The sequence below is a fragment of the Hylobates moloch genome, unplaced genomic scaffold (genome assembly GCF_009828535.3).
Source record: "Hylobates moloch isolate HMO894 unplaced genomic scaffold, HMol_V3 SCAFFOLD_9, whole genome shotgun sequence".
In the NCBI taxonomy this organism is placed as follows: domain Eukaryota; kingdom Metazoa; phylum Chordata; class Mammalia; order Primates; family Hylobatidae; genus Hylobates; species Hylobates moloch.
In genome coordinates, this window is record NW_026652284.1 from 99,668,770 (window position 1) to 99,683,101 (window position 14,332).

Below are 14,332 nucleotides of genomic sequence, written 5' to 3' on the forward strand. Positions count from 1 at the left end.
TTCCTCTCCATCACAGCCTCAACTAGCCTCCACACTACTTACTCAGACCCTCATCTCAAGCCCTGATCTTTTGTTTTCTGGATGGCCCACTAGATACCTCTGTATATTGAAATTTAAACTTGTTATCTGACCAAACAAAATTCAGCTCTGTGGCCTCCTTATCTAATCAAAGGGCATCCCATCCTCCCAATTGCACGGCTTAAATGGCCAGCACTTTCTTGATCAGTATTATCTTGTCAAGTACCCGGAAAAGCATATTTCCATTGATCATGGGGAATTGCATGACAAACTGGGCTGCACAGTGGGCAGAGTCACAGTTAATAGAAGTTTTGTGTTTGGAAGCTTCTTGCTGATGCAGTGTGGCTCTCAAGTTCTATAATTTGTGAGGAAAAATCTTTTCGAAAGAGTTTTACTATTACCAACTTCACTTCCTGGGTCTGCCCCCTCCTTCCTGCTCCTCTCTTTAGCTAGTTTCTGTTTGTCCTTTAAGATGGATTAGAAAGCAACTTTGCCTTCTAGGAGTTTATTCACATGAAATTATCAAGGACAGCAAATATTTATTGCACAACAACATTGTGCTGAGAGCTGTACTTGCATTATATTGTTTAACTGGCACAATAGTCCTATGAAGTAGGCATTCTTCACGTACCTATGTTATGGATGAGGAAACCAAAAAAAAAAAATGTTAAAAACAACTGGTCGATCTAGAATTCAAACCAAAGTCCTTTTACTTTCTACTTGCTAACACATGGTTTCTGACAAAGATGATCTATCTTGAGACTGTTCTACCATGTGTTGTTCATAATGGCAAAAAAAAAAAAAATAGAAACAAAGATTCCACAGTGTAGATTTGGCTACATTAATTATAGTATACCCGTTAGGATGAAAAACAAAGCAACCTTCAAACTGAGAATATAAGAAAAGATATCCGAAAATATACCCCAGAATGGCATGAAACTAGGAAAAGAGTGATTTGGTTTTGTTCAAAAGTATCTATGAACATGAATCAGAAGAGACCTAGGACAGAATATGTAACAAAATCTCATTAGTGATTTAGACTAACATCAGGCTAATCTAATTTTTGTTCTTTTCTGTCATTTCTTTACCAACTTTTTTTTAAACTGAGGATATACTACCTTTATCACCAGAAAAACAAAAATTAAGGCTGACTTATGTCCCTTCTGGCATAGTTCTCCTTGCACTTCTACTTACTCATATAGAGATAGCTGCTCCTTCCAGCAGCTGAAGCATTTGTTAAGTGATTCACTTTGTTCATTCAAAAACTACTTACTGATTGCTTCTATGTGCCTAGCATTGTTTTAGATCCTGGGAACACAGCCATGAGTAAAATAAACAATAAAAATAAACACGTTCTCTCTTCTTCCTGAAATTTATATAACGCTGTTGGGAAAGGCAGGCAAAAAAGCAGCAAACAAAGAAGGTGAATTTCAAATAATGCATAAATAAATCTGTGAAGATCATCAAAACAGGGTGATAACACAGAAAACTTCTGGGTGGCTAATTTAGCTTGAGGAAAAGAAATTCTTTCTAAAGAAGTGACATTTCACCGGAATGACAAAGAGAAAGAATCTTCCAGTGAGAGGTAACACCTATTGTAAAACAAAACAAAACAAAACAAAAACAGTGTCAGGGAGTATTAAGGAAGATCCATGAGGCCAGAGTACAGAATGGAAGGAGAGGTGGGAGATGACGTGTTTGCAGGGGCAAGAGTATCAGGACTTGCCTCTATCGTCAAAGTTCTCACAGTATTTTACAACCAATTCTCTATACCCCCATTATGAGTATCTCGAGGCCAGCATTTTAGTCTTCTGTACCTGCCCAAGTCCCTGACACACAGTAAGACCTCACTGAGCATACCTGTCGAATGAATGAATAAATATATGAATGAATGGTCTCTGCATTGGCAGAAGGCAGAATGTTCTTTAAAATAAATGTTAGGCTATCATTTTCATTATCACTATCACCTGGAGAGCTCTCCAACATACATAAACACACATGAATGCATTCCCGAAGTTATAATTAAAGGCAGTCAGAAAATGTGATCTGATGTACAAATATTTGCAAATTTTGGAACATTCTAGTAATACAGCAAGGCAAGAAACATCGACTGAGCAGAGTTTAGGGCTGCAGAAAGAGCACAGACTTGAGAATTATCCAAGCCTGGGTCTGAATGCCAGGCCTACTCTTTCCCAGTTATGGGATACCAGGCACTCTGCACAGCCTCTGGAGCTCAGTTTTCACATCTGTAAGATGAGACCATGTATGGATAGGGTGACCAACTGCTCCAGTTTATCTCGTTTTAGGAGTCAGGACTTTTCAGTTATAAAATCAGGACAGTCCCAGGCAAACTGGGAGAAGTTGGTCACCCTAAATATCAACCTCATAGTATTATAACATATATTCATATGCGCTTGACTGTGCCTGGCACATAGTAGGTCTGCAAATGGCAGCTGCTGATATAAGTGTTTAGTAGAGCCAAGCATTGCCCCTTATTCTACACATTTAATGTTCAAAGGTAGACATTATTGACCTCATTTTTACATGGAAAGATGAAGAAACTCAAAGAAGTTAATGACCTATTAAGGACACAGTAAATGAAGGAGCTAGGATTCAAACTCAGGGTCTGTCTGAGCTCAGAGCCAAAGCTCTTTCCTTTACACAGTGCCACAGACGCTGAGGCCAAGTATATTTTCAGCAACCAAAACAATTCCAACAGTTTCATTTTTGTGCTATTTTCCCAAACTATAAATGTTCTCTTTTAGTAACAGCATTGCAAAGTAGTGAGACTGTTGAGATCATTCTGTGAACGTCACATTTGGAAAGCACTTAATTGCTGGTGTAGTGATAACTTACATTTCATTGAAAATTATTTGGGGATTTTTCTTTTCTTTTTCCACACAAAGATTCAATTCAACAATGAGGTAAGAACATCTTTAACTATACAAAGAGCTAATTTGTTACATACATATCTGTATTTGATGAGATTATCAATGAAGCTTTGGTGGAGATTTCTGGGCAGTACTAGATTTCTCTCACAATGTCTTCTTTGTAGGTACATGTTGTCATCCTTCCAAATGGGTTTCACTCCAAAATGTTTAACATCACAAGTCAAATCATCAAAACAGTATGTCCTTTTGGCTATGGGCTATAGGGCTTAGTTTGACGATCCAATATTGTTGGAAATGTATTCATCTTAACCACACTGCACAGTTCTTGCAGGCATTCTTATGCTGTCTGGACCACAGAGGGTTCGCAAAATTCAATTACTACTTCAATAATGCCGCTGGCACTTGCTGAACTCTGAATAATGAAGGATTATCTGCAGCCTTCCAGCTGAGGACCGTGAATTACTGTTACATTAAGCCAGCTGTTCTGGGGATAATCAGGAGGTGCAAACGGTAAAGATGGCAATGTTGTACCAGTCTTCCTAAATAATGTGTGTCTTTCTCCTTAGGACAAAAAAAAAAAATGGAATGAATTTCAGCCCAGTATACAATTCCATTCAAATGACAAGGTTTCACAGAATGAACAGCCCACAGGTCCTACTGGAAGGAACTTGGCAACAAATATTTTATAATCCAAGCAGAAAATGTGGCTTGGACTTTTATTAGCAAAATCCGAGAACCAGACTCTGCTTGTAGCATAGAATCAGAAGTTTGGAAGAAGTTATAAAGTTCTTAGCTTGGGTTAAATATGGGTCAGTATGCTCCAAGCTGACCCAGGTTTGTCCTGCTGAAGCAAGGCCACCTACAAGATCCTGGGAGGACTTTGATACAGGAGATGCCAGTAAGTGGGCATTCTAGCTCCTCTGAAAGTTGAGCAGTGAGAATCTTCCCCAATAATTTGTAGAAAATCACAGCCCCCAGAAAAGAGGATAAAGACCACAAGGATCCTGTTAAGTGTGCCATGTTATCTCCCCAAATTCCATTTCATGGTTCAAGAATCCACTCTAAGTTCACCTTCTCTAAAAAGCCTTCTTCACCAGCACCCTTTTGGCTACAATGGGCCTGACCCACCCTCTTTTGTGCCCAACTGCTCTTTGTAACAACTACTATCATAGCAGCTGAAACACCCTATCTCTGTTACTTGTTTGCATGTGTGTTTCCCACTAAACCCTGAGCTCCATGAGAGCAAGGACCTTGTCTGGTTTCCTCACCATTGTTTTACACAGTGCTTCTTAAGGTTGTTCAGCACAGTATTCCAAACAGCCGAACAGACTGAACACTTATTATCTAACCATCTAGCAGCAAAAACCCAACATTTCAGGCCAAAGTTTCCATAGCTTCTCACATTTTCTCCTAAAAATGCAAGTAAGTTTTAACTTCTCCTTAATCTTCAGGTAAAATTGATGCTCCAGAAAAATGAACCATGTTTACACTGAGGCCTCTTGCATCTTCTTGCATATTTCATGTAGTCAAATTAGCAGTAATAATAAAAAAAGATTCCAAATTCTATCTCAATTTAGGTGCCATCGATTGTAAGGTATACTATTAATGTACCTATCAAAAAGAAATTTTAAAATTCTGTCAATTGACCCAGGACACATCATCAATTGGAACGCTCATATCACTTTCAGAAATGAAAAAAAAAATCCAACATTTATTTTAGAATATATGAAATTTAGAAAAAAAGATGAAAAAGAGGAAGTGGAGGAAGAGGAAGAAACTGACATTTATCAAGCTTATTAGGTTCTAGACACTAAGCAAAGTGCTTTACATAGATTACTTTATTTGCTTTAATTCTTATAACAGACTTTTGAGGTCAGTACTATTTTATCTCAAAATTACAGATGAGGACAATGAAGCTTTAGAAAGAAAAACAGCTTGCATGGCATCATAAACCTATTATGTGGTAAAGCCAGAATCTGAATCCTCACATTCTGAATCTAAAATGTATGTATTTACTCTGCCTTATTGCCTATATTCTGGGTTTCATGTACTCCATTTGGAGAAACAAGTAACGGTTGCACAAGAAACTTGAAAGAATGAATGAATGAGTGACCAGCTACTAAGCTGTAAAGGATTTGTGCCTGGATATTGGTCACCACCTGAGGAACTTCCCCAACAGGATGCATGGGGGCCATATGCAGATCTTTGCCAAGGAAAACCGTTGACTTTGGCCAACAATTTTGTGACCAAGAACTGTTAGGAATATGGTCCCGAGCTTTTCACTGGCCCCTGAAATTAAGGTAGTGGTCTTTCTTTTCTGTATTAATTAAGTAATTGATCAATTCAACAAAAATGTAGTGATCATCTACCATATTCCAAGTCATTTGCTGGAACCGGGAATAAAGCAGTGAACAAGGCAAATACAGTCCTTGCCCTCCTAAAGCTTATAGTCTGGTGGGTTTTATGAGTTCTTCTTTAAACCCTGATTCCCTGGACTAAATTATCTAGATTTGTTTGTTTGTTTGTTTGTTGGTTGGTTGGTTGGTTTGCCTTTCCTTTTCTGCTTACCACTTTATGCTCATAGGAGTGGACTCCTTAGAACTGAGCCCCACGATTGGTGCCTCCCAAATTCCAGAGAAGATTCCTAGAGCTGAGTCTGAAACATTTCAGACTCCTCCCTGTAAGCCAGCTCCTCAGCTGAAGCCTCCTCAGATGCCAATTTCTCGTGTGAAGGTCAAATAATTATGTAGGTCTCTCTGCAACAACCATGGGAAAGGAGAATCTCTTGTACCTACTAAATACACACCTGGTCAATTCCAGAAGTACATAGAAAGTTAGGGGTTTCAGAGATCTCCCCGTAAGACCTCATTCATTAGGAGAACCATCTAATCCCCAAGCCTATGTTCAATAGTGTATTCAGAAACATCATGTAGTGCTCTTTTTCCCTTTGACAGAAAGGCTCAAGTTATATTGTGCCCATATGCTTCTTGGTGCTATATTATCTACCTGGAGTGTCCTCCTTCCTTTAACGTCATCTTTTGAAATCATTTTTATTGTTCAAGACCCACCCACCATAAAATGCTATTTATATTTACTAAGTTTTTCCCAATCCCCACCCTACCTCTTCAACCAAGGCAAAACATGGTAGCAGAACATATGGCAAACACTGAACTTGGAGTCAAAAAACCAAGCCATGTCCTAGTTGCCTAGCTTCTGGGCTTCTATGTCCACAAAATGCGGATGGTGAATTCAGCAACTTCTGTGGTCCCATCTATATTAACATTTATAGGGTACCTACTATGTGTCATATCATTTTTATAAACTTATTTTTCCTACAAGTACAAGATGAGTACTATTGCCTCATTTATTGATGAGACTGGAACAGAGTCCAACCCAGGGGTGCCTGACTCTACAGCCCAGACTCTTAGCAGCATGACACACCACAGCCCCCAAGAGCTTGTGGTGCCCTTCCTCCTCTTTTTCTCTTTTATTATAATGATCATTCTAAAGGCTCATCTCATTGTAATAGTACTGCTTCTGGTTTTTGGATTAGAAAATAACCACCATAGCCTTCAGATTCATCCTGGTCTCTCTAGGCAAGGAGTGACAAAATCAGCAATGAAAATATTAATTAAAATTGTATCTACACAACATCCCAGAAAATGGTAGAGATGTAGAAAAGCCAACTATGAAACCAGCTGTTGAAACCATGTCCAGCCAGGTGCGGTGGCTCACTCCTCTAATCCCAATGCTTTGGGAGGCTGAGGGGGGCAGATCATTTGAGGCCAGGAGTTCAAGAGCAGCCTGGCCAAAATGGTGAAACCCCGTCTCTACCAAAAATACAAAAATTAGCTGGGCGTGGTGGCATGCACCCGTAATCCGAGCTACTCGGGAGGCTGAGGAATGAGAATTGCTTGAATCCAGGAGGTGGGGGCTTCAGTGAGCCGAGATCACGCCACTGCACTCCAGCCCGGGCAATAGAGCGAGACTTTGTCTCAAAAAAAAGAAAAGAAAAGAATAAAGAAATCCAATCAACAATTTTATTTGTCTTTTTATGGGACCATTTGCTTTGGCAGTCTGCTCAGATGAGATATCGAGGTGCATCTAGAAATATAAAGCGTAGACTGATTCATTGAATTGGTCAGATTATTTTTTGAAATGGTTCGTTTCAGTCAAACAATTTGTTTGTAACCCAAGTTACTAACTAGTTATTGCCCATTTGATCTATTAAAAACAATTCATCCATTTGGTAAAGCCTCACTAACATTTTTTAAATCAATCTGTACAATGTACCTGAGAAAAATATATTAATTAGTTAATACCTTCACTCAATTAAAACTTGGGCATGTCCAAAGTCTGACCACACACCTCTTGTCATTATTGGATTGGCCATCACAGGTAAATTCCTACAATGTTGGACACAGATTCTTTAACAAAACAGTTGAACTTCAGCACACACCAAGATGGTTAATGCAATACAGACTGCTCAAGGTCAGACTGAACACAAGGTCCAAGAATTATTTTCTATGGTCCTCCTTAATGACACAAAGCCCTACCTTTTAACGGGCATTTTTCTTCTCACAAAACTTTGTATTGATTTATACATTTCTTCAATTCTATATAAGTGGCCTGTGAATCTACAAGATCCTCAAATCTCATAAGAGTCACACACCTTTTTCTTCAGTTTCCATCTACTTGTTAGTTCTGTGTTTTCTCTTATTTGAAGACTAACTGCAAAATTGCAGAGAAGGTATTCTACTGTATTCTGGGGGGGGGAGGGGAAATGGCATTGTTTGACTTGGATGTCCCTGGACTTTACAGTTTCACTCCAAATAATATAGTAACAGCCAAGGCCCCCTGATTTCTGCTACGAGCCCTCAACCCCACATTGGCTAGCTAGGTGTATATAGCATTTCGTACATGGGCTTCTAGTAAACCTAGAAATGAAATGTGCTTTTATTAGTCATCTAGAGATTTTTATAGGCACTTGGCCAAATTCTAAATTGCTCAGGATTTGCATCTTCTAAAGAATAAAAGCCTATTTACATGTTCTCACTATTTCAGATTTCCCAGCTAGCTACATGAGAATGTTTTAAAGGGCTGGTAACAATACAACTCACCATGGACCACCTAGATTAATATTAAAAAGGTGTTTCTTTGTTTCCAAGATTTTCATGTTTGCCTTCCCCTCTCTTCTCTCTCTCCAATGTATCAATGCCTTGCTTTCTTTTTCTCAAAGGTTTTTGGAAAGCGTAGGCACTCCCCAGGCCATTGGTCCACTGGATGACATTGAACTTGCTCTGTGTGCTCACTGATGGCCTCTTTTCTAGGATAAACCATCACAACTGCCTTCATCAAGCTTAGAAAATCATCTTTGGGATCATCCTTAAACTTGAGAGGTAGAAGGCAAACATAGGAGAAATTTCTAGATAAGGACAACTAAGAAAGAACCTTGATCCATCAATAATAGAGTACATCAAGCAGCTTCATGCTCGATCTGAAATTATCATAGTCATCATTATAGGTCACAGATAATACCTTATGGGGTGTGTTTAACCCTTCGCATCTCTACAAAATGTCAAACAATATTCTGGACAAAATGAGCACTCAACAAATGTCAGATTAAAAAGAGGTATAAATTGATGAAAAACTAGAAGGATGTTAAATGGAGAAATTAGAAGGGTGGATAAAGGTATTAATTAGATGAACAAATGAGAACTACAACTTTATGACTATTATTTCCTCCTTTTTCTAAAAAAAAAAAATGCTTTTGTAAAGTTGATGCTAGAAGTGTAAAAAGTTCCATTAACAATCATCTCAGAAATCTGTACAGAGCTCATACTCCCTCCCATCAAGGACTCCACGTTCCCTTTCCTGGTTCTCAGCACTTCTCCTTTTAGTTCTGTGCCTCAGTGTACATTGTTTCTATTGATTCCTACTCCTAGCCTTACCCTGGCACAATTTCTGATATATATCTTCCAGCCATGATCTTCCCAGTTTGCCCCTTCCGTCTTTGTGAGCTTGGCTAGCTAGGTTGACCCTCTTTCTTCCAACTTGTCCATCAAGTTGTGAGAATTGGATCATTTACTTGAGTTGTTAAACTTAAGACCAGCATTATTCTAATTGATACTGTTTATTCTCTTTGCCTTTGCCTGAATAACAAAAGACTCTCACATCATTGTGAATTATAGGTCTGTCTTTGCCATCAGATTTTTAATTTTGTTCAGGATTAAACCCATAGTAATTTAAGGAAGGTAGCAACCTCTTAAACTCTAGGGGAAAATGTTGTAAAAGCAGTTTGCAAATTCTAAATCCTCACTTGAAGTAAGTTACTGTTGGGGGTCACAAGCTGTCTACACAACCCTAAGATGTTTGAATACAAATTTAAAATTTTGATCATCCAGATGGTTGCTATTTGAAAAAGCCCATTTGGCATTCTAGACCTAACCCCCTGAATGATTAAAGAAGCAATAATCAGGAAGAGTCAATATCTGTTATCTTGTAGACATTTTCTCTATAATGCTTAAATACCCTAACTGTGATGCAGAGACTAAAATATTATAGCTAGATTTTTAAAAATTTGACCATATGCAAAAATGAGCAAGCAATATGAATCATTTAATTAAAGAAAAAATGACAAGTAGCTGATAAGACAATTATCTTAGTTTTGGATATGTTTCTGTTCTTTGTAGATCATATCAAATGTTTCAGAGAGAAACTCCTCTTACAAGTATTCTTTATGATGCTAATAAGGTAAAAGTTTCTACGGGCAAACTTCTCTCTATCCTGATTTAATTTTAAAAGACAATATTTATTAAGCAACCAGCATGTGTAAGGTTATTCCCATAAAGGTGATATGCAAAATGCCCAAGGATCTTGATGTCTAAGATCCTCATACTTAATTCCATGAAGATGTAGTATATCATCTGAGAATTAATAACCTAACATTACGGAGCAATTTTGAAACTCAAATATGACAACATCCTCCTTTCCTATCACAGAAGATAGTCATTGTTAAATTCTGAAGGATATTGGAAGAATTCAATTATATTTTTCCTCCAGACTAGAGACAACTCCTCTGCTGCCATTATCAGCTTCTGGGTCTCTAACCTACTGCCATTACCCCAATACTTGTGATATCTTCATTTGGCAATTTACAGCGGAGTGAAAGAGAAAATAGGGGAACTTAGCTCTCCCAATTCTATCACCACAAGAGTGACATAACACACTATACCTCCCCCTTGAGAACAACCTTGTCTTTCTTCCTCATGCCAAATATCTCCTGGACTATGATGGGAACAAGTGAAGGATAAAGCAGGGTAGATCTCAAAAGAACAGTATGTGGTAATAGGAGGAGAGGTTAATTTTGTCCAACTTATTCGTTCCTTTGTGGCTCACTAGGAAAGGAAATCCTTAAAAGAAAGGTGTCCTATATGAATTCTATATATTTCCTTAATATTCTTTTATTTGATTCACACAACACTCTTTCAAGTCCTCCACTCCAATGTCCAATCCGTTTTCTCAGATAACTCTGCCTTCCCCATAAAGCCTTAACCTCTACAAACTCAGGTGCCTCAGGCATTGGCCTGAGTTAATGAAGGTTCCACTCTACTTGGTTCTGTTTGACTTATGAGGACAGGGCTAGAGCAGATTCCTGTGGATGACGCAGAAAGTAAATGTTTTGAGTTTCATGTTTTGTCTTTGAGAGGGTCAGCTGATTTCAAAAGTTTACCTAAAAAGAGAGAGCACCTCAGGGCAAGATTTTCCTCGAAAAACAAACCAAAACCAAAAAATACAATCTGCTATTCTGGTATAATGAAAAATGAGATGTCTCCTTTCAGCATGACTTTGACCTCTCCTTTTGCGGAAACAAGGATCCTAGAATTATTGAAGGAGGAGCACGTGACCCTTTCTTAGGCCTGATTGACTCTCCTCCATTTTGATAGGGTAGCTCTAGTTCTAACTAGGTTAAGTTCCATTTCGAACATTTTTACATACTTTATCTCATTCAATGTTCAAAACTACCCACTGAGGCATGTATATTTCTGCCCATTTTATTTGTTAAGGTACCTTAAAAATGCTTACATTTTAGTTAATAATTCTGGCATTTGAGAGAAAAATATGCAATCTGTAAGCTCAAAAGAGATAACATATAATAAGTTCATTTGAACCATCGGTCATGTTTCCCACAAACAACTTAAACCTTTAACTGTCTTACTTTTTCAAAGGAATAGAAAGGCATCCTCCTGGTTGTGTGGCATTTGCCCTTTTCTAGAAAGCTCTTAAGCAGTCTTCATTGGATAACTTATAGAATACAATATTCAATAAATAGACATCAATCTGTCATCATGGACTGAGAGTATACCTGTTTCTCTGCATTATAAGGCATAGAAAACATGTTATATAACACACTTTCACAGACTTTATAAATGATAACCCACTTTGCAGATGACTGACCTACCCAAGAAAAATTAAGAAATGAGGGTGAGCGTTCTATTCTCTCTAAATCATGTTTCATTTCAATTTATTCTCAATATCCAGAAGGATAACTGATGCTTTTTGGATGAGCTCATTTAAACATGTCAAACTCTTTTTATAAAGATTAATTAGAATGTGTCAGCTATGCTGGTGGCAAAGCCATCTTGTTTAAAGTCTTCAAGAAGTAATATACAAAGCAAGATTACAACTGCTCAATCTTTAGCATGACATGCATAAAATCAATATTTCAAGTTCCTTTGGGAGTTACAGCCCAACATGCTGCTTATAAATCGTCATAATGACCTCAGCCAGCCCCTCCTGTCCAGTGGGGAAAGTGGAATTACTCAGACTTCAAGGGGAGACTTAAGGACTGGGCAGTTCACAAGGGCTGTGAATAGGCTGATGGTTTTCTAGAAGAAAAATGTCAGATGTAGAAGTTTCCTAGATGCCATGCCATAATCAGTCCCATTTGCTCCAAACTCAGAGAGCCAAAGTCACTCATTGAAAAAGCTTTGGAACAGCAAAGCATGGGCATGTTCAGAGACAATAGTGAATGACTTCTCACTATCCAAGAGATTTCAAGTAGCAGGATTTCTAAACGTTCCATGCAGAAGAGGACACCAAAATATCCTCTGGGAGATCTTCTTTTATATCTCACTTAATGAAAGCAGTTTCTGTTAACTGATCTCTCTGGATTAATCAATATCTTTAATTTCTGGACTGCTCAACTTTGTGAAAAACTGAGGTTCTCCTTTACAATTTGAACAAGTCTAATGTTTTCAGTTTCTCCCACTGGTGTTTTGAAACCCTAGCTCTACTTGAGGATATTTTAAGGATAATCTGAAAAATAGGAGCTTTAGAATTCACTAGTATAGTGTTCTCAACCAGAGATAATTTTAGTCCCCAGACAACATTTAGTAATATCTGGAGACATTTTTGATCATAGCAAACTGAGGGAGGACTGCCACTGGCATCTGGTAGGTAAAGGCTAGGGATAATTCTAAATATCCTACACAAGACAGCCCTCCACAGCAAGAAATTATCTGCCCCCAAATCTCAATAATGCCATGGTTGGAAAGCCTTGCACTAGCAAAATGGCAAAACCCAAGTTTAACCAATGGCCAAAGCTCAATTTTAACCACAGATGAAAACTCCCTCATACCATGTTGTAGGAAGCAGAGAAAGAAAGCAGTATAATCATTTCAGTGGTGAATAAGAAATCTCTGAAAAGAGACCACTTCTGTGACACAATCAACCAAGCCAAAAAAAAAAAAAAAATGGTCTTCCAGTTGGGTCTTACAATACAATTTGGAAAAGTAAATGCCAGAGACAACTGGAAAAAAGAGTTGATGCCCAGACAGATTTCCTTGTTGTGATGCATGTTGGCTGACTTAAGAGCCTCCAAGTCCCCAAAGTGATAATTTCCAGAAAAATTGAAAGAGGAGGGGTTAAGTTAAACATCCACTGTGAGTTGTTCTTACTCTACAGTTGAAGAGAGATCTTGAAATATATTTTTCATTCATTTTCTCTCTTTGTGTCTCCCCTATGTGAGAAACATGGCATGCACAATTGGCGCCTATATTATCCTCTAGCCAATACTTTTTCCCAGTTGCCTTAGCAACTGTCAATATTTGTCTGGTATGTCACAGCCCCAGTTGGCTGATGGCTGGTTGAACATCTACTTGTAAAGTTTAGGGAAGAGAGACACCCAGTGGTCTAAATTAACTGAGTTGCTGAAAGCCTGCTTCATTTTATTTTCACTTCAGAAATGTTTATTAATTTTTAAATCTGATATTCTGTTAATCATCAACAATCCCCATAGTTAAACTTATGAAAGCAGAAAAGAACACAAGTTGGCACACTTACTTTTTCTGTAAAGGCCCAGACAGTAAATATTTTAGGCTTTGCGGGCCATATGGTCTCTGTTGAAACTATTCAATTCTTCCATTATAGCACAAAAGCATCATTAAACAATATGTAAACAAATGAGAATGGCTGCATTCCAATAAAATTGTACTTACAAAAGCAGACAGCAAGCCAAATTCAGCCCATAGGCAACAGTTTCCTAACCCCTGCAAGAGAAGATAGAATGTATGTGCTCTTTCGATCTGTACATGTAACTGCCCATTTCCCTCCCCCAAATTTTAAGGCAACTGGAAGAATCACTGCAAAAAGACACATCAATATTCAGTCACTAAATTAATACAACTATTTAGCATGTTCCAGACACTGTTCTAAGTGCCACAGTCACAGCAATGTACAAGACAGTTACTCTGCACCAAGTGCTGTATCCCCTCGGAATTTAATGTTGAAATGTTGAAATCCTAATCCCTAGTGGGATGGCATTTGGAGATGGAGACTTTGGGAGATAAAAAGAGTCCTCAGGATGGAATTAGTGCCTAAGAAGAGACAGGCTGGAACTTGCTTCATCTCCATCCTTCTACCATGTAAGATTACAACAAGAAGCCGGATATCTACAAAGCAGCAAGAGGGCCCTCAAAAGACACCAGACTGCCAGCACCCTGCCTTCCCAGCCTCCAGTTTGTGGAAAATAAATGTTTGTTGTTTAAGCAACCCAGTATCTGATATTCTGTTACAGCAGCCCAAACTAAGACAGCAGTTAAAGACCTCTCTGTCTTTGTGGAGCTTATATTTACAGTTAGTAATATAATATATAAATAATAGGTCTTGTAAGTCAAATGATAGTAACTACCGTTAGAATATTTCAAGGCAGAAGTGGGACAGGGAATAATGAGTTAAAAAATGTTATAGATTGGATTGCATTTCCCCCCAAAAATATTGAAGAACTAATTCCTTGTACCTGTTAATGTAATATTATTTGGAAATATGATCTTTGAAGATGTAAGCAAGTTAGGAAGAAGTCATTAGGTAGGCCCTAATCCGGTATGACTTGTGTCGTCATAAGAAGATGAAATGCCACATGA